We start from the raw sequence: 18,657 nt of genomic DNA, 5'->3' as shown, positions 1-18,657 counted from the left end.
TGATTACTTTCAGTGCAAGTCAGGCTTTGAGGAAGTGCCATCACCTGGGTTTGATCATTATGGCTGTTAGCGTTTGCATGCACTAAATAAAGTAGATAGTCCGCATGTATGGTAAAAGTTTATTTAGCTTATTTTGTTTGAATGTAGAATTCTCTAAAGTAGCATCTACTCAGTGAGGTCATGTTTCAGACTGCATGTCAGGTCCATAGATAAAAGTGGTCAGTCTAGACTCTATCATTTCCTTAGCAGCAAAAGCACACAGCTTAGAAAATATCCAATAACAAAGAAGTTTTATATTTGTAAAGTGAGCTGCTATTAACCAAAGTGTTTTCATTAAGCATTCATGTGGTTGCCAGAAGTACTATTGAAAAGGTGGCAGTGAGAGCTTTGTGTAGAAGACAGCTGCTGGATGAATTGCTTCGCCTCAGCTCTTTGTAAATTGATTAGAATCTTGCTCTGGTATATTGTGAGGCATGTTGATCTTACAACCTTAATGCTAGAGGTGTACTGAACTCATGTATTTGAGTACCAAGGTAATGCTGGGTGCATGTGTGATAATACCTGCTTGTAGAAGATCAAACAGATGTGAACAAAGTGCTGAAGAACTGACCATACACCAATTAGTCCTGATTTCATTATTAGCTGTGGAAAGGTTGGCACATTTCTTCTCTCATTACACTAAATGGTAAATGGCCTGCATTTGTATAGCGCTTTTCTAGTCCATAGGACCCCAAAGCGCTTTACACTACATTCAGTCATTCACCCATTCACGCACACATTCACACACTGGCGATAGCAAGCTACATTGTAGCCACAGCCACCCTGGGGCGCACTGACAGAGGCGAGGCTGCCGGACACAGGCGCCACCGGGCCCTCTGACCACCACCAGTAGGCAAACATGGGGTTAGCATCTTGCCCAAGGATATTTGGCATGCAGCCAGGAGGCAGCCTGGGATCGAACCACCGACCTTCTGATTAGTGGCTGACCTGCTCTGCCACCTGAGCTACAGCCACCCTAATGCATGGAAACAGATTTACCATGGTTTCTTTTTAAAGAAGGGATCACTGGTTTTGTGAATCTACTCACATCAAACAGCAAAAAGTCTCAAGCCCTTGTAGCTAACTTTTTAGATAAAGAAAAGCCTCTGAGAATACATGACAAGATGCAAACATTAAGTTTTGTACCACATTTGTACTGGTCCATAAACACAACAAAAATACAATAAAAGTGGCTTTGCTTACTGGAGGTGCACACACCTTCAATCTTCTAAAATTACAAGACACATTGCATGCACAGTACATTGAGTTTTGCCTCTTTCCCTTTGCTCTGCACTTTCATATTGAATACAAACTGAAATGTCTATTCAAAGTCGGTGTATTGCAGCTTTTCGTATCTGTTAGGACACATTTCTTCAAACCTTCTGGCCTTTTCACAAAAACTTTAAACACGACAAAACAGTTTTACACAAACCATATTCACAAAACAACCGACTCTTTTGACAAAACCAAACTATCTCATCAAAACATTTTTATCTCAGCTCCAACCCAAACAGTGTTCTCAGACCATAAACACAGACAGCGAAAGAATTACTGAAAACCACAAAAATTGTTGTACATCTTGTTTCTCTACATCTGATTTCCACATAGGAAGAAGAAAAAATATATACTTAAAGTTTGTGTTTTATATTATTGCATTTAAAATATATATATATTTTTATGTCGTAGACAACAATTGTTCTTCTTGTTATCTTTCACCTTCTCTTACATGTGGTTGTCCTTCTCAGATTAGTGGTGTACAGTAACTTAACTCAAGGCTTAACTCGAGGTGTCCATGTACATGATGAAATAGAGGGAAAATTTAGGTGCCTGGCACTGCTCTGTCCACTGGACAGGATCTGGGACAACTTTCCAGGTGAGATCGGTAAAGGGGCTGGTCAGGTTGGGGGGGGTTATGATGTATTTTTGTGCTTTTTTGCCTTTATTTGACAGTTTAGCAGTGAAGGCTAGTCAGACTCAATCCTGGGCTACTGCATTTCAGCTTCCAACAATTTTAACTGAAATCATGACATTTTTTAAACCTTAATTCAATTCAGTTGTTAGTATTTAAACCTCCTCTGACCACATAATACAGTCCAGGTTCTAGACATCCTAAAAAGAAAACTACATAAACCCTCAACAGTAATAAAAAGACATCATAAGGAGCCCTTAGTAAAAGATTGTAATAATACTGCACTGCCATTTAATCTAATTCCAGGTAAGGTCACTTAGCCTATGTGCAAAAAATTTTTTTAGCTGTGATAAACAACATAATTTTACAGCCCTGGTGATGGCTAAACATCTGTCTTTTATGTTCAGTAATTTAACCTTGGAAATTAGGATTTCATTGTTGAACAGTAGGGTGATCATCTCAGTTTGAGTTGCATGTCTGTACTGCAGTGATTGTAACCATTTAGAAAATTTAATAAGGTTCTTCATCTTATATTTTTCCATGTAATTGTCACACTATTCCATACATCAAACTAAAACTCAACAGATTACAATGGAACTGGTTCCACCTTTGTTTTAGAGAAATGTTATGTCTACCAAGTAAATCCAGAAAGACTGACCAAATTCAGCACTATGTATTGAATGTTTTAATGCAGTTGTTCAATCAGTGGTGTTTAGTTTACTTTATCTAAGTTACTATGGCCCTCTTTTGATGTTTGTTGATTTCCCTTCTTAGGTTTAAGCACTAAAAACTGGGCAAAGGTCCCAGTAAGAAAGGAACCTGGGTCCCCTGGTGGACTAATTAGTGACACTCATGCCACTGCTACCCATCCAACTACCTAATATGGACTTTTTAGGTGTCTTTGCGACTTTATGACTGTTGTCTTGGACTGGGCGATATTACTATAGCACGCACAATAGAGAGACCCAGCAGGGATCTGACAAAAATACACTGGATTAGACTGCATTGTGTTAGTATATGAATGGCTCTGGAAGCCGTGAGACAACAGTTGTCTATTCTGGGACATTACAGTAGAATTTCTGTGAAGCTCATGTCCTAAGCTTAGAGTGTCATACAAATGCACATACAGTTTTTCACTTGCAGTAAGGTTGTCAGATTCTTTCTATACGTTTAATACTTGCTTTTCGGGTTTTGTGAAGACTTAACACACCACCCTCAGCCTCATGCCCACCACTGAGGCACGTGTTGAAATTCAAAGTGTGACAGCCCTGTCATGTCCTGTTTTAATCACTGTTCAGGGAAAGGCTTTAGCAGACAGCAAGAGATTGTCAAATCACTTGAGTTTGTTAAATATAGTGAAGCCTGAGAGGCCCCTTCTAGGTAGATCATTACTCGTGTTTGCTCGGAAAATTTTGTAATGTCATGACTGATCCTCAGGACCATTTCCAATTATATTTATGGATGATGAGAGTGGGGCCACTTGTACAACAACGGGCCCTCGCTCATATTCCCCAACACTAAAGATAAACATGGTGAAAATGCGCACTCTAGCATGTTACCTATTCATCACTCGCCTTAGGGACTGCCGAATGAGAACAACATAAAACTGACAAGAGGAAATGACAAATAAAAAATGTTAGGTTTTTTTTACCTTCACATTTCAGCCTTTATGTTTGGCATCAGCGTGTGTAATTTTATTCCCCTGCAGTGTACGTGCAGTCCAGAAATGACCCGCAGGAAGACAAACACACAAAAAAAGCAAAACCAAAAAATAAATAAAGAGGACAACACAGAAACACACAGTGAAGCACTGGTCCCAAATGCACAAAAATTGCTCTCTTCCAGCCTCATGATTTGCTTGATTATCCACGCCGCTCACCTCCGAGTGACACAACGCAATATGAGAAATGATGAATACAGCAGCTCGTCAACTGTAACGGTCGTTTTGGGGGGGATAAAAAGACAAACAAATAAAAAGAAAATCCTCAAATAGGAACTGCTCTTTGAAGGGGTATTATTGAAAATGCCTCTCTGGGCTTTATTCCGACTCTTTGTCAGCCTTCACAGTCTGATCTCAAGGGTTTTGGTATCAAATCCTGGACATGACAAGTAGTGACTATTTATAGTGCAAGGAGTGTTGAATAATAGCTTATTTGATCACTCGTTCTAAGCGGCTTGACAATTTGGTGATCCTGTTTCTTGTCTGTATTTATTTTTAAGGGAAAATCATGTTTGAAGCTACTGTTTAGTGACAATCATCAGAAAGCCACAATGCAGGAAGTTGGCAGACTTTTCTTTTTTCGTGTTCTTCCTTGCTTCAGTCCTTTTGAGCCTCTTATAACACATTAGTTCTGCTTTCCTTAGCTAAATTAAGGCCTCACTAATCGTTTAATGGGGAGGGGAATGTGAACATGCCCAAGTACAGACCTTCTCTGGCACCGCTTTACTGGCTTCTATGTAAACATGACTGACAGGATGTGTATGTGTATAAATGCAGGACTTTCCAGGAGTCTTTGCCTGTCTTTCTTTCATTTCTTCCTCATACACCTGCCTCCCTTCCTTTCCCCTCTTTTTCTTCTATGATATTATCCCTTCCCATTTAAGGAGTGTCAACCATATGGCCTGCAGGCCAGAAGTGGCCAACCACAGGGTCCAATTCAGCTCAATGGATGGCTTTGTAAAGTATGAACATTGCTGAAAAGTGATCATTAACATGTCTTAGTATTACAGAGGAGTGAAAATGACCAATGAGTTAAAGATATTTCAGAATCTTGATAGGTTGGATGGATCATTGGATAGGTCCTTCAAATAATAAGTAATTTTGGCCCTTATTAGACCTACTGTAAGATGTAAATTGTAAATGGGCAGCGAAATTTAACGTTTTCAGAATGTGCTTGAACCTTTTTATTAAAAATGAATACGTTTTTTAAATTCAGAAACATTAAGATATTATTTTTTATAGTAATATGATGTGGTGGTTTTGCAGCTCTGGCTCGAAGTCAAATTGGATTATTAATCAATGTGAGTTTGACACCCTTGCTATATTGTGCCACATTCTTTTATTATTTTATGTTATTTCCTTCAATCACAGCGGTTCACATTTTAATGAATTACCCACAATCCTGGCAAATCAGCTGTTCACAGTTCCAGCCCTCTTTAATACATCCAAGTGGTAAGTCTCATTGAAGGTGTGCCATTTAAGCTGTTGCAAACATGCAAGCCACTTGGCAACCCATGTCAACCCCAACTCCTCATTTTTATGCTCTTTCTGTCTCTGCTTCAATTTCATATCTGTTGTCATTATCGTCTACTCTGTTCTTCATATGACTTTTAGCTCCTCCTCTCTTTCTACCTTGGGATTTTTATGTTGCTTTGATCTGCACGCATTTGCTGCAGACCTACAAGCCACTTTGCAGCCCACCTACACCAAATTAGAGATGCTGATCTCAATTCCAGCCTAAATCAGTTGGTTGCTCAGATACTGCTCTACACAGATGACAGGGAAATAAAGAACCTACTACTTCAAGCTGCTTCATTCAGTTACTGTGCCTCTGAAATCACTGTCATATTTGTCATTGGTGCCTGTTTGGTGTGAGAGTCTTGTTATGGTCCCTGTCTTTCCAGGTTTAAATGTGCAGCACAGAAAGTTTATGTAGGAAATTGTAAGTACCCATGTATGCACATGGAAAGGTAGGAAGGTGTACTCCAAATATAAATTACTGCAGTGGGAAGTCATCTTTTTGGCTATAGTCGTGCTGAGTGAAGCACAGATAAGAAACTGTATGGGTGCAACACCCTCCAACTCCCCATCTATCGCTCTCAAAAACACAAACCAGTAGTCTCAGGAAGGGTTTTATCAGAGTCAGCATGGAGCAGGTTGACAGTGAAGAACGAGCCTAGTTCACCAGTTTCAAAAAGAGGATTTCCTCTGCAGCAGTGCATCTCAGACTTATAGATATGGTTCCCTAAATAGTTCATAGTGGTAATATATTTTAATGAGCATATGGGCCAGAATGAGAAATTAAATTCTCATTGCGGTCACAGGCTGTGGAAAGTTTCAGAATAACTCTGTGTTAGTTAGTTTTGAATAATAAGGGAAAATACAAGTTACCCTGGTGTTTCATTTGGCCAAGATCCAGCGAATTAAACTTAATCTTTAACATTTCCTGTACAGTAGCAGAATAAAAAACATGATTATATAATGACTGATGAATATTTCCTTCAGTCAGTAGCTGTAATGAGATGATTAACCTAGCTGTCGTGTGGGCAGTGGGACCACAAATAAAAGATTAATAAACATTTCTTTTGTAGCAGTAAAATGTGTTCACTTCCTCATTTACATGCACTTGCCAGCAACTTTATTGCAACCCCTTGCAAAGTACTGACTTAATTCTCCATGGCACAGATTCAACAAGGTGTTAAAAACATTCCTCAGAGATTTTTGCCCATGTTCACAGGGTAGTATCACAGAGGAGCTACACATTTGTATGCTTCACATCCAACTCCCATCCAACTCCCCATTCAAAAAAAATGACAAAGTGGTCATATGGGATGGATATAGTCACACAAATTGTGTGTAATTGGTACTAAGGGGCCCAACGTGTGCCACATTATTACATCACCACAACCTGCAGCCTGAACCATTGATATAAGGCAGAATGGAGCCATTCTTTCATGCTTTTTACACCCAATTCTAAATTCTATGTCACAGCAGAAACTGAGACTCACCAGACGAGGCAACATTTTCACAGAATTGTAACCTCAGTTTACTGTTCTTAGCTGCCTGGTGTGGTCTTCTGCTGCCCATCTGCTTCAAGGTTTGACATGTTGTGCAGACAGAGGACCACTAGAAATGGTCCTGGGGATCAGTCATGACATTATAAAATTTCCTGAGGACAGAGGCTCTTCTGCATATCTAGGTTGTACTAAGTGATTATCTGAGTCACAGTCGCTTTCTTATCAGCTTAAAAGAGTCTGGCCATTCTCCTCTGGCCTCCTCAACAAGGCATTTTTGCCCAGAGAACTGCTGGATGTTTTCTCTTTTTAGGATGATTCTCTTTGATTTTCCTGTATAAACATCTCAGGGTTCAAAGTAGATCAACAATTTCTGTGTCATGGTCCTGAGTCTTCTGACTCAGTGTTTATGGTTTTTGAGTATTTATATTCTTTGTTTCTGTTTATTTCTGGTTATACTTTATTGATTTCAAGATCGTAGGTTTTGCACTGTGCCTCCTACGAGTCCCATGTGTCATGTCAAGTCAGTAATGGTTCCTCGTCTACATTCGTGTCTCCCCAGTCAGTCGTGTCTCCATGTCGCAGTTTGCCACTCTTGTCTCTGTGCTCCATGTTCACTCTGTTTTCCCTGTCAGCTGTATCCCCTTGTAAAATCCGCGTCTGTCTTTTGCTTCCTGTTTTACTTTGACAGTCTGTGTTATATGTCAGTGTATTCTGCTTTATTTCCTTTGTCTCATTATGTGAGATTAGCCCCAGATGTGCTTGCTTCCTGTTTTCCAGTCCCTCCTTACTCCCTGGTGTATTTAAGCCCTGTGTTTTCCTCTGTCTGTTGTCGTGTCGACCCTCGCAATTCTGTGTGTGCCCCTCCGTGTTTCCAGTAATTTCCTAGTTACTGTTCCTGGTTTGTTTTCTGGTTGGCATTTTCCAGTTTCTAGTTTAGTTTTGTATTTGAAGTGAGTTAGTTACAGCCAAAGTAAAGCTTCCTCTTTTAGCTCGCCCTTTTGTTTATGAGTCCTGCGTTTGGGTCCTACATCCTGCCTGCCACACAGCGTAACCTTGACATTCTGAAGTATTCAGACCAGCACATTTGACATCAACAGCCAAATGTTCCCATTTGGCACCAACAAATGGTCCTCATTTATGATGCTTGGTTTTAACTTCAGCAGGTTGTCTTAATGATGTATAAACCCAATGAGTTGCTGCCATTTGTTAGATACTGTTCAACTGTTTGTTAACACAAATATTGAAGCAGTCAATCAAAGTGACAAAAGGTGGATTTCACCTTTCACTTGTTAAACATGCAAACCAACATAATTAGTAAAGATATGTACTAAAAAACCAACAAAATGACCAAATAATTTCAGTCACACATATGATATTGTTAGTAAATATCCATAACTTGCTCATCAGATCAAAGTCTCATATAAAAGTCATAAGAGCAGAGTATAAGAATACTTAATCAAAGAGATGGCTTTGGTTACAGATAAAGAAAGTGGCCTTTTTAATGCCATTATCAAGATAACAGGACAGTTATCCTGTTATTTTCTAATAACAAAGCTTGTTTGCCTGTGATCTTGAGTAAGTCTAACCTGTTATCTTGTGACAGCAGAGCTCATGTTCTTCTGATGAGTCAGTTATTTTATCACCAAACAAACAATAAAGAAACAAAACAACAATTCTCTGCTGTTTATCAAAGATTGGAGTGCCATGCTAGTAGGTTGGGAAGCACAGGCCAACCAGCCTTCTCCTCTCAATAAGAGACAAGTTCTCACGAAAACATGTTTTGTTATATTTCTGGGAAGTGTACAGAAGAGCTGTCACTATCCCATTCATGCTGCACATTTCTGTTCTTCTCCAGTCTATCTTCCTGATCATGGATCATGCAGAAATAAGGCTGTGATAGATTATGACTCATGCATGAGGATGAGGACGGTTCATCATTAATTCACTTTAATAAAGATGCGAGGATGCGTGATATTTTTACCAAGCAACTTGGTTTTCCTTCTTTTCCTTCTGACTTTCATAAACAAAAATATTTTTGAACAGCTTTTCTTCCAGCAGCAAACTACCATCACTGAAAGAGAGCCTCTCCCTGCTGCCCTCCAATGTTTTCATTGTACTGAAAGATGCACAGCAGGCAGCAGTGGTTGCTTTGAATCTATTTTCCTGTTATTCATATTTATGTTAATAGGAATTTTAAACAAAACTTAAACCAAAACCAAACCCTGAAATCCATGATATAGCTTACACATTGTATGCCAAAAGTCTTTTGACCTCAAAATGTCAACTTAAGGTGTAGCCATTATTGATTAACCTGTTACTCTATACTTCAGTCAAGGTTTTTCGCTCAATTAACTTTCTTTATGACAATTATATAAGACACTGTCATTTAGGGTAAAGACTACCCAACTTTTCAATATATAATATACATATATTGAAATATACATATACATAATCGCCACGGGGCGATCATGGCTCAAGAGTTGGGAGTTCGCCTTGTAATCGGAAAGTTGCCGGTTCGAGCCCCGGCTTGGACAGTCTCGGTCGTTGTGTCCTTGGGCAAGACACTTCACCCGTTGCCTACTGGTGGTGGTCAGAGGGCCCGGTGGCGCCAGTTTTCGGCAGCCTCGCCTCTGTCAGTGCGCCCCAGGGTGGCTGTGGCTACAATGTAGCTTGCCATCACCAGTGTGTGAATGGGTGGATGACTGGTTGTGTAAAGCGCTTTGTGGTCCTTAGGGGCTAGTAAAGTGCTATACAAATACAGGCCATTTACCATTTGAAATAATAAATATGTATTTATAAATAATATAAAACTTTTCAATATTTCAATAAGTTTCATTTATAGAGCTCCAAACCACAACAATAGTTGCCTCGAGGCATTATATACCGTGTACATTATAACATTCATACCGTGTACATTATAACATACCATAATAGACCCATTTCTGTAATATACTTACATATCTATATTATTGCTAATATATATTGTAATATATCTATATCACTAAAGCACTTCTGGATGGATGCAAACTGCATTTCGTTGCCCTGTACCTGTGCATGTGCAATGACAATAAAGTTGAATTCTATTCTATTCTATTCTATTCTATTCTATTCTATATATTGTAATGTAAAGACCCTGCAATAGTGAGTTTTCAGTGATTGTAATTAAACTGTTTTTAATCATGACTAAAAAAATTGACTTTGTATATTGGTAACTGCTTAAAATGATGTCCATTCACAGCCGTTCTCAGTTTACCTGCTTTGTAAAACAGGTTAACTGAGAAAAAAGGTTAATCTGAAATAGACAGAAAACAAAATAGTGTAAAAAATAGGTGGAGAGAATAAATATAAAGCTTCTCTCTTGTAAAAATATACAGTATAGCTGCATATTTTTACAGCTGTACAAATATGGAGATTAATTTTTGTCTCCCGAACTTAAAATGCCATTTTTCACCTGCTTGTTCAATATTCCTAAAACAAATTGGGAGGGATGCAATTGCACATCTGTGACTTCTAAACTGCCGTCCAGTCTTCCTTCTACTTTTACTCTTAACATTATCTATCTCTCTGTGTTGAGGGAAAAAAAGGGGAAAAATGACAGCCCTATTATACTAAGACACTGCTGCCAACTGTTCGGGAGACACCGGACGGAACAACGGGGCGCATTATCCATAATTAATAGCTCCCTGGTTGTTTTAAGCACCCGGCCTATGCATTTTTTAAAGAAATATCCAGTGAATATGTTATGTATAGGACTTGTAAAAAGATTGGACAAAAGGAATCAACATCCCAGAAACTGATGTGAACTTTTCTTGCCAGCGTCAGCACACAACTGCCTCCCAGAGTGCTCAGTTGCTGGGGGACTAACTTGGCCACCGCACTTGAATATGCAGTTCAAAGGCTTTCAACAGACGTTTTTTGACATCATTACATGCCAGAGACATTTAGCAGGGAAACATAAGCAATTTTTGGGGATTTATTCAGCTGTGCTATCTTGCTGCCTTTTCTGATAGGAAGTAGCTTGTCAGGGATGTCTCATACACAGGACATACAATTTGCTCTTGCAAATCTCTTTTCTGATAACGATAATATATGTGGATGATAAATGTGGAAAAACGCTGTAACTGCTTGCATCAGGTTGGCATTACTAAGCTGTGAAACAAGAAGGAAGAAAGTGATTAAAATTTAATTAAGGCTTTTTATATCAGCAATGGGTGAAATTAATGTAACCCACATAAAAAGGTTGTTGGTGACAAGTCAAGGAACTCTGCTTTTACCCTTTTGCTTTAGTGCTTTAGTATGTTTATTTATAGCTTTGGTGATACAGCCCACAACTTTACTATTTTGAGGAGTGTCGCTGTTCTGAGCATTTTCAACTATCCTAGCAGCACGGTTAAAACAAAAAAACATAATATCTATGGGATCAAAAAAAGGAAGGCAAAGCAAGAGACTAGTTAACCTTACTATCAATAGCTAAGACCTCAGTCATATATTCCACAGCTGGTCCAAACAATCATGACAAATGGCCGCCCCTCCCTAAGCCTGGTTCTGCTGGAGGTTTCTTCGTGTTAAAAGGGAGTTTTTCCTCCTCACTGTTGTCAAAGTGCTTGCTCATAGGGGGTCATGTGATTTTTGGGGATGTCTCTGCTTTCTTTGTATTATGGTAGAGCCTTTACCTTATACAGGGAGTGCAGAATTATTAGGCAAATGAGTATTTTGTCCACATCATCCTCTTCATGCATGTTGTCTTACTCCAAGCTGTATAGGCTCAAAAGCCTACTACCAATTAAGCATATTAGGTGATGTGCATCTCTGTAATGAGAAGGGGTGTGGTCTAATGACATCAACACCCTATATCAGGTGTGCATAATTATTAGGCAACTTCCTTTCCTTTGGCAAAATGGGTCAAAAGAAGGACTTGACAGGCACAGAAAAGTCAAAAATAGTGAGATATCTTGCAGAGGGATGCAGCAGTCTCAAAATTGCAAAGCTTCTGAAGCGTGATCATCGAACAATCAAGCGTTTCATTCAAAATAGTCAACAGGGTCGCAAGAAGCGTGTGGAAAAACCAAGGCGCAAAATAACTGCCCATGAACTGAGAAAAGTCAAGCGTGCAGCTGCCAAGATGCCACTTGCCACCAGTTTGGCCATATTTCAGAGCTGCAACATCACTGGAGTGCCCAAAAGCACAAGGTGTGCAATACTCAGAGACATGGCCAAGGTAAGAAAGGCTGAAAGACGACCACCACTGAACAAGACACACAAGCTGAAACGTCAAGACTGGGCCAAGAAATATCTCAAGACTGATTTTTCTAAGGTTTTATGGACTGATGAAATGAGAGTGAGTCTTGATGGGCCAGATGGATGGGCCCGTGGCTGGATTGGTAAAGGGCAGAGAGCTCCAGTCCGACTCAGACGCCAGCAAGGTGGAGGTGGAGTACTGGTTTGGGCTGGTATCATCAAAGATGAGCTTGTGGGACCTTTTCGGGTTGAGGATGGAGTCAAGCTCAACTCCCAGTCCTACTGCCAGTTTCTGGAAGACACCTTCTTCAAGCAGTGGTACAGGAAGAAGTCTGCATCCTTCAAGAAAAACATGATTTTCATGCAGGACAATGCTCCATCACACGCGTCCAAGTACTCCACAGCGTGGCTGGCAAGAAAGGGTATAAAAGAAGAAAAACTAATGACATGGCCACCTTGTTCACCTGATCTGAACCCCATTGAGAACCTGTGGTCCATCATCAAATGTGAGATTTACAAGGAGGGAAAACAGTACACCTCTCTGAACAGTGTCTGGGAGGCTGTGGTTGCTGCTGCACGCAATGTTGATGGTGAACAGATCAAAACACTGACAGAATCCATGGATGGCAGGCTTTTGAGTGTCCTTGCAAAGAAAGGTGGCTATATTGGTCGCTGATTTTGTTTTGTTTTGTTTTTGAATGTCAGAAATGTATATTTGTGAATGTGGAGATGTTATATTGGTTTTACTGGTAAAAATAAATAATTGAAATGGGTATATATTTGTTTTTTGTTGAGTTGCCTAATAATTATGTACAGTAATAGTCACCTGCACACACAGATATCCCCCTAAAATAGCTAAAACTAAAAACAAACTAAAAACTACTTCCAAAAACATTCAGCTTTGATATTAATGAGTTTTTTGGGTTCATTGAGAACATGGTTGTTGTTCAATAATAAAATTATTCCTCAAAAATACAACTGCCTAATAATTCTGCACTCCCTGTATTTGAGGCAGTGTTGTTGTGATTTGGTGCAATACAAATAAAATTGAATTAAATAAAATAGGTTCCTGGCTGTTGTTAGGTCAAATAAGTTACAAAGAGAGTGCTGGACTGAAAAACTTCTGATTGCTTTTGTTGCTAGTAGATCAAGACTGCTCTTTCATGCAAACTGTGGATGACAAACTGCCCCATGACCTGTGTGATAGGGTGAATGGGTGTTTTCAGCTGTCCATAGTCAGAAAAAGAAATTCCATGATCCCACCCCATGTAAATATTACATAGACTACAATCTCATTGTGAAATGACGATACAAAATTCATCCACATTCAGCATTTAAACAGCAGCTGGTGAGCGTAGTGCACTTCAATGGTGGAACTTTGCATGTGATCCTCACCGGGAAGTTCCTACCCCGAGGCGCCACCAGCCCCCTTCATCTTCTTGACTTTTGTTTTGCAGCGGCTTTATGGTGTGAGCGCAGCATCAGCACATTCTGAAGCACTCAGCGATGTCCCTCCAGCGCACGATCAAATCTGTTTTGATGCTGCCAGCTTGTCATTTAATGCCTCAATGAGGTGCGCACGGCGACACACAGACATCATTTTGGAGAGGGACTGTGGGTAAAAAAAAGAATTGCTGTGAGAAAATAAGCGCCTGCAGCAAAAACACAGCAGGAGTTCAGTTGATGGGTAGATGCCTTAAGCACTGACAGCTTTCAAGAGACAATGATTGCCTTGTTGGCTTTCTTTTACATTCCAGGACCAAAGTAGCTGCTTTTGTAGTCACTGCAACATTACAATGTATAATACATACTCTGACACACTCTGTGCTTCTGTGATGTACTGCAGTAAAGCTTTTTGGAAGATTCTCCCTACCACTTTTATCCCAGATGTGTGGATAATTGGATTTGTTAAAAATAAAGGAATTATTAAAAGACCATCTTCTTTGTTGTTTTTTTGCCCTCCTCTCATATTTCAGGTTTTGTGTTGCCCATGCTGAGTCAATAACTTCGCCTCATTTGTAGGAAACTGAAAGGACAAACACAGAATCCCTTGGGTTACACAATCCTGGAACACACACCGGCTTGCTTGAATGCTTCAACACACGTGCATGGAGCAAAGTACACACACTGAGTTTTGGCTAACAACAATGCCCTCTCTTCTTTCATTAGACTCATGCACAGGTGCAGAGCGTGCTTCTTGCTGATGAAAAATAATTTATCAAAGTCTGCGGTGCCATTGCGGCAACCTTTTTTTCTCCAAATATCACCTTCAAAGGGAGCTCCTTGTTCACGCATTATTGTTCTAAGGCAACAGAGCCCAGAAACTGCCTGAAGCGACTAAATGAGGTTCCTATTATGAACGTTATGATTAAGCGCCCCCATGTGCGGTAACGAATCTCCTGCCCATCTCGCCCAACCTTTAATCTACATTATCTGTCCCAGAAAAGGGCAAAACCACTCTTCTCACTTATCAAAACCTTTTCTTTTTTCCTTCTTTTTGGTAATTGATCATGATTTCACACATGGTTCAAAACTTGCGTTTCCCGTAGTAGCACAGGTGGTACTGTGGTTTCCAACACATTAAATGTAGCCTGAGCCTAAAAAGCACACTTTGACTGTGTCTCAATTACTTTTGTTCACTTTCATGTGGTATACTATGTAACACTACTGTGTAGCGCTTGAATTTTTAACAGGGTAGTGTTACTTCAAATTGAACACAATAAGCCATGTAGTTTGAAATGTTATAATCTACATATTTCCTAAAGTTTTGAAAGTTCTGCAGTTTACCTCATCAAGTGCACTACCATGGTCGTTGTTCATGTTGACTGCGATATTAAAGGTACTCTTTGAAAGAGTTCCTTTAATATTCCCCACTGAGACGAGCTTATTGGGGGGAAAATCATGCTGGATATCTATACTGATATGGATTGGGTAATGTGTTCAGAAAGAAAGGACATCACATATCGTTTGAAAGAAATGAAAGTCATCAGCCTACAGAGGACTGAATTCAAAGACACATGGAAATAAAAGTGAAAAAAACATGTGGCAGGCTAGTCCAGTTTGCCAGAATTTCATTGCAGCAAATCGAAATTTACTTGTAAATCAGTTTTTTTTTCTCTTTGTCAGTTTAACAGTTTCTGTTTTGCCTGTCACTATTCCCTGTCTGTTTTCATACCTGGTTCTTCCTGACCTTGTACTTTCTCCTCACGTTCCCCTCTTTCCTCTCTCCCTCTTCGGACTGACAGTCATACACAAATAGATTGTATTCAATTAGATGAAAAATTACATTAATATGAAAAAAATACTATTAAGATCACTAACAAAAAGTCCTCTCTCAGTGTACTTTCAACCAAAAGGCAAATAACCAAACCACATGAACATCTAATAAAAGATAAATATTGAAACACTGATCCAACATTATTCTTGATTGACGGATCATTTGATTTTACACTTTTACCTGAATGTGGCTCCTTTTTTTTAAAAAAAAAAACTTCCTTATATCCATTATGAACCTGGCTGTCTCTCTGTACACAAACACACACACACAACAGGAGTTATAAGGTTAATGGGCATCCAGTCAGTTAGCTAGTTAGTATCCATTTAAAACAGGACAGTGGTAACAACAGCAGGCTATGGCTACAATTTTAAGTTTTAGATTTTAAATAGGCTGTATACATTTCAATGGGAGCAACAGGACTGTCAAATGTCGCTGATTTTACTACAGAACAGGACGGATTGTAGGGTAGCAAACATCGTCGCAAAACACGTTTCCAACACTGCAGGTTACCTGGGTGTAATGTTTTCATGGTCTGACTCCTATCTAACTATATAAAGAGTAACTGAAGGTTAAATGTAGCTAATATGTCCTGTTTTAAGCCAGGCACTTACACCTCCACTCCGCTGAGCCACCATCGCTCTAGCAGCAACGGCGCTAGAGCCAGAGTAGGGGAGAGGCGAGCTGGAACAAACCATTATGGGAGGGGGGGGTTATCTATACTTTTGTTGTTAAAATGTTACGTCTCAACCAAGTACTGTATGCTTTTTATATTTTTAGTAGTGTGTCACACAAACAGCAAATATTGTCAAAGTAAAAAATCTTTGGGGGTGCTTTGATTCATTTTGAAAAATGGGCTAAAATCGCCCCTGCTGCACGGCGATGGGCAGTGAGCACAGGGCCCACTAGAGGATGTCGGGTCCTCAGACCACCCTGATAAAGTCTGTTTCTGATTATTGGGTCAGAGAAATTCATACCAGTGACCTGCTGGAAGTCATTTTATAGTTCTGGCAGTGTGCATCCTGCACCTCCTTGCACAAAGAAACGGATACAGTTCCTGCTTATGGGTTTAGGACCTGTTACAGCCCTCTCCAGCTCTCCTAGAGTAACTGCCTTTCTCCTGGAATCTCCTTCATGCACAGAAAACCTTTTGACCATTATGAGTACAAAATCCAAGAACTTAAATTCATATGGAAACACATGGTTTGAGACAGAGTTTCATCTTCAGATGAAATACATACAACTAAACTGATTCTGGCAAATGAGCTAAATTCTGGAGGTGACCTTAATTTGCTGCCCAGTTACTTCAAAAGGGAATCTGAAACATGTGTCGCGTTCACGTTATAGCCTCACGTGGACCAGCAGATTGATGAGCATGCGCTACCTGTTTATAGCACTACTGTTAGGAGCGGAGATGGGCAGTAACGCGTTACTGTAATCCGATTACTTTTTCATTTAGCAAGTAAAGTAAGGGATTACTATTGCAAAAATGGTAATTAGATTACCATTACTTTCCCGTAGGAACGCTGCGTTACTGCGTTACTAAAACCGTGATTTTTTTTTGCGAGAATGTCTCCTGACAGTGACGTAAGCGAGTGCGACGTTCGTGACAACAGCTGTGTGCAGATCAACAACGGATAATATATCGAGTGCGGGACAGAGTATGAGCGTGCAGCGTTTAAAGCGTGGAAGTACTGACCTTATTTGAGTTTGATTCCATAAAAAGTGACAAAAACATTAGCGTCCGTTGTGCGTGGGAAGAAAACTTTACAGCGAAAAAAAACCCCCCTAAACTTCCAAGCAAGCACCGAGTGCGCTACCACGTAATGGGAAATTCACAGAGAAACTCGCGGATTCTTCAACTGACCGCTGCGACACACCTGCACCAGGGCAAACCTCTGCCTGCCCCACTCCTGCTTTACAGGTGAAAACAGAGCAACAGGACTGCTGAGTCTTTGATTTTATTTATTTATTTTTATTTATTTTCTGCTTTACTTGAATCTATTTGAAAGAGTGAGTGTAAACACAAAAAAAATATTTTATTTTATGTGCTGGAATGTGAGGCAGCACGGTGGCACGGTGGTTAGCATTGTTGCCGCACAGCAAGAAGGTCCTGAGTTCAATTCCAACATCAGGCCGGGGTCTTTCTGTGCGGAGTTTGCATGTTCTCCCCGTGTTTGCGTGGGTTCCCTCCGGGTACTCCGGCTTCCTCCCACCGTCCAAAGACATGCAGCTTGTGGGGATAGGTTAATTGGATAATCCAAATTGTCACTAGGTGTGAATGTGAGTGTGAATGGTTGTCTGTCCCTGTGTGTTTGCCCTGCGACAGACTGGCGACCTGTCCAGGGTGTACCCCGCCTCTCGCCCTATGACAGCTGGGATAGGCTCCAGCGCCCCCCGCGACCCTGAAAAGGATAAGCGGGAGCGAATGGATGGATGGAATGTGCAGAAAATAGGTTTAAATGTTAAACAAATTTCTTCCATTTGATCCCAAATTTTGAGCTACAAACAACACTTTAGTGACACTTTTAGACATGCACCGTGCTGTACAAATACAATTTGTCATATCATAACTTCTTTTTTAGGATTAGGAAAATACCATGGTGTTGGTTACAATATGCCCCTTCACAGTGCTTTCTTTTTTTTTTTTCAGACACTGAAGAATGTCTATTGATGTCTAAGGTACAATCATCAGATCTGAAAAAAACATCCTCCAGTGTGTAAAATATGATGCCTGAGGTTGCTGACCAAGAATCAGTATTGTGATGAGCTGGGAGTGAGAATGTGCTGCTTTTGCAGGACCAGTGTATAAATGGCCCAGCAGACACATCTGGGCCTAATCTGGGCTCCTTACACTTTACTCATGGCACTGGCAGATGCTGTGTGGGCTAGACGCCTGACAAAAATCACGAGGTGGGTATAACTGCAGATATGCTGGGATATTAATACAGAGTTCAGTTCAGTTTTCATGTGTTGCTGTCTGGTCGTCCTTTTTTTGCCACAGAGACAGAAAAAACATGGGTGCAGATAGAGCCATATGGTGACTTGACTAACTCATGGCTATCATATCTTTGTTGTTCAGATCTCAATATAGTTGCATTCACAGTACTTCAGCATCTATCTAGTGCTACAGAAAAGGATTGAGCATCAATGGAGAAACTTTTTTGAAATAGCAGGTCATTTCAATTTCAAAATTTCAAAGAGCTCAACCAATGTGACACAAACTGTTTCTGTGTATTGTGCAAACCAGTCTGTCTACTAGCTCAAGTCCAGTGAGATTATTTTCCAGGGAAGGAAGGCGGTGCTAATATGTTATAATTTTATTCTCAGAGATGGAGAATGTAGAAAAGAGAGGCCAGGAGAGGAAGATGAGACATTCATTTCAAAGGTAAGGACTCCTCAGAAAATATGTTATAAATCAGAAATTTCTGATGTAATGTCCTAATTCATAACCTCAACC

At 40.1% G+C, this 18,657-nt stretch overlaps 1 long non-coding RNA gene across 2 annotated transcripts in view; it reads left to right on the top strand.

Annotated features, from left to right (window-relative positions):
- Window positions 1-18,657, top strand: part of LOC146360929 (uncharacterized) — a 122,894-nt gene that overhangs the window by 45,480 nt on the left and 58,757 nt on the right. For both annotated transcript variants that reach the window (XR_014799496.1, XR_014799495.1), the window contains exons 2-4: window positions 17,851-17,879; window positions 17,997-18,110; window positions 18,528-18,585. This is a non-coding gene — a long non-coding RNA (uncharacterized LOC146360929). The remainder of the gene's footprint in view (window positions 1-17,850; window positions 17,880-17,996; window positions 18,111-18,527; window positions 18,586-18,657) is intronic.

This window comes from Perissodus microlepis, chromosome 23 (assembly GCF_051167445.1).
Source record: "Perissodus microlepis isolate ML-2025 ecotype Zambia chromosome 23, ASM5116744v1, whole genome shotgun sequence".
Classification (NCBI taxonomy): Eukaryota; Metazoa; Chordata; class Actinopteri; order Cichliformes; family Cichlidae; genus Perissodus; species Perissodus microlepis.
This window is presented reverse-complemented; position numbering and strand designations above follow the sequence as displayed.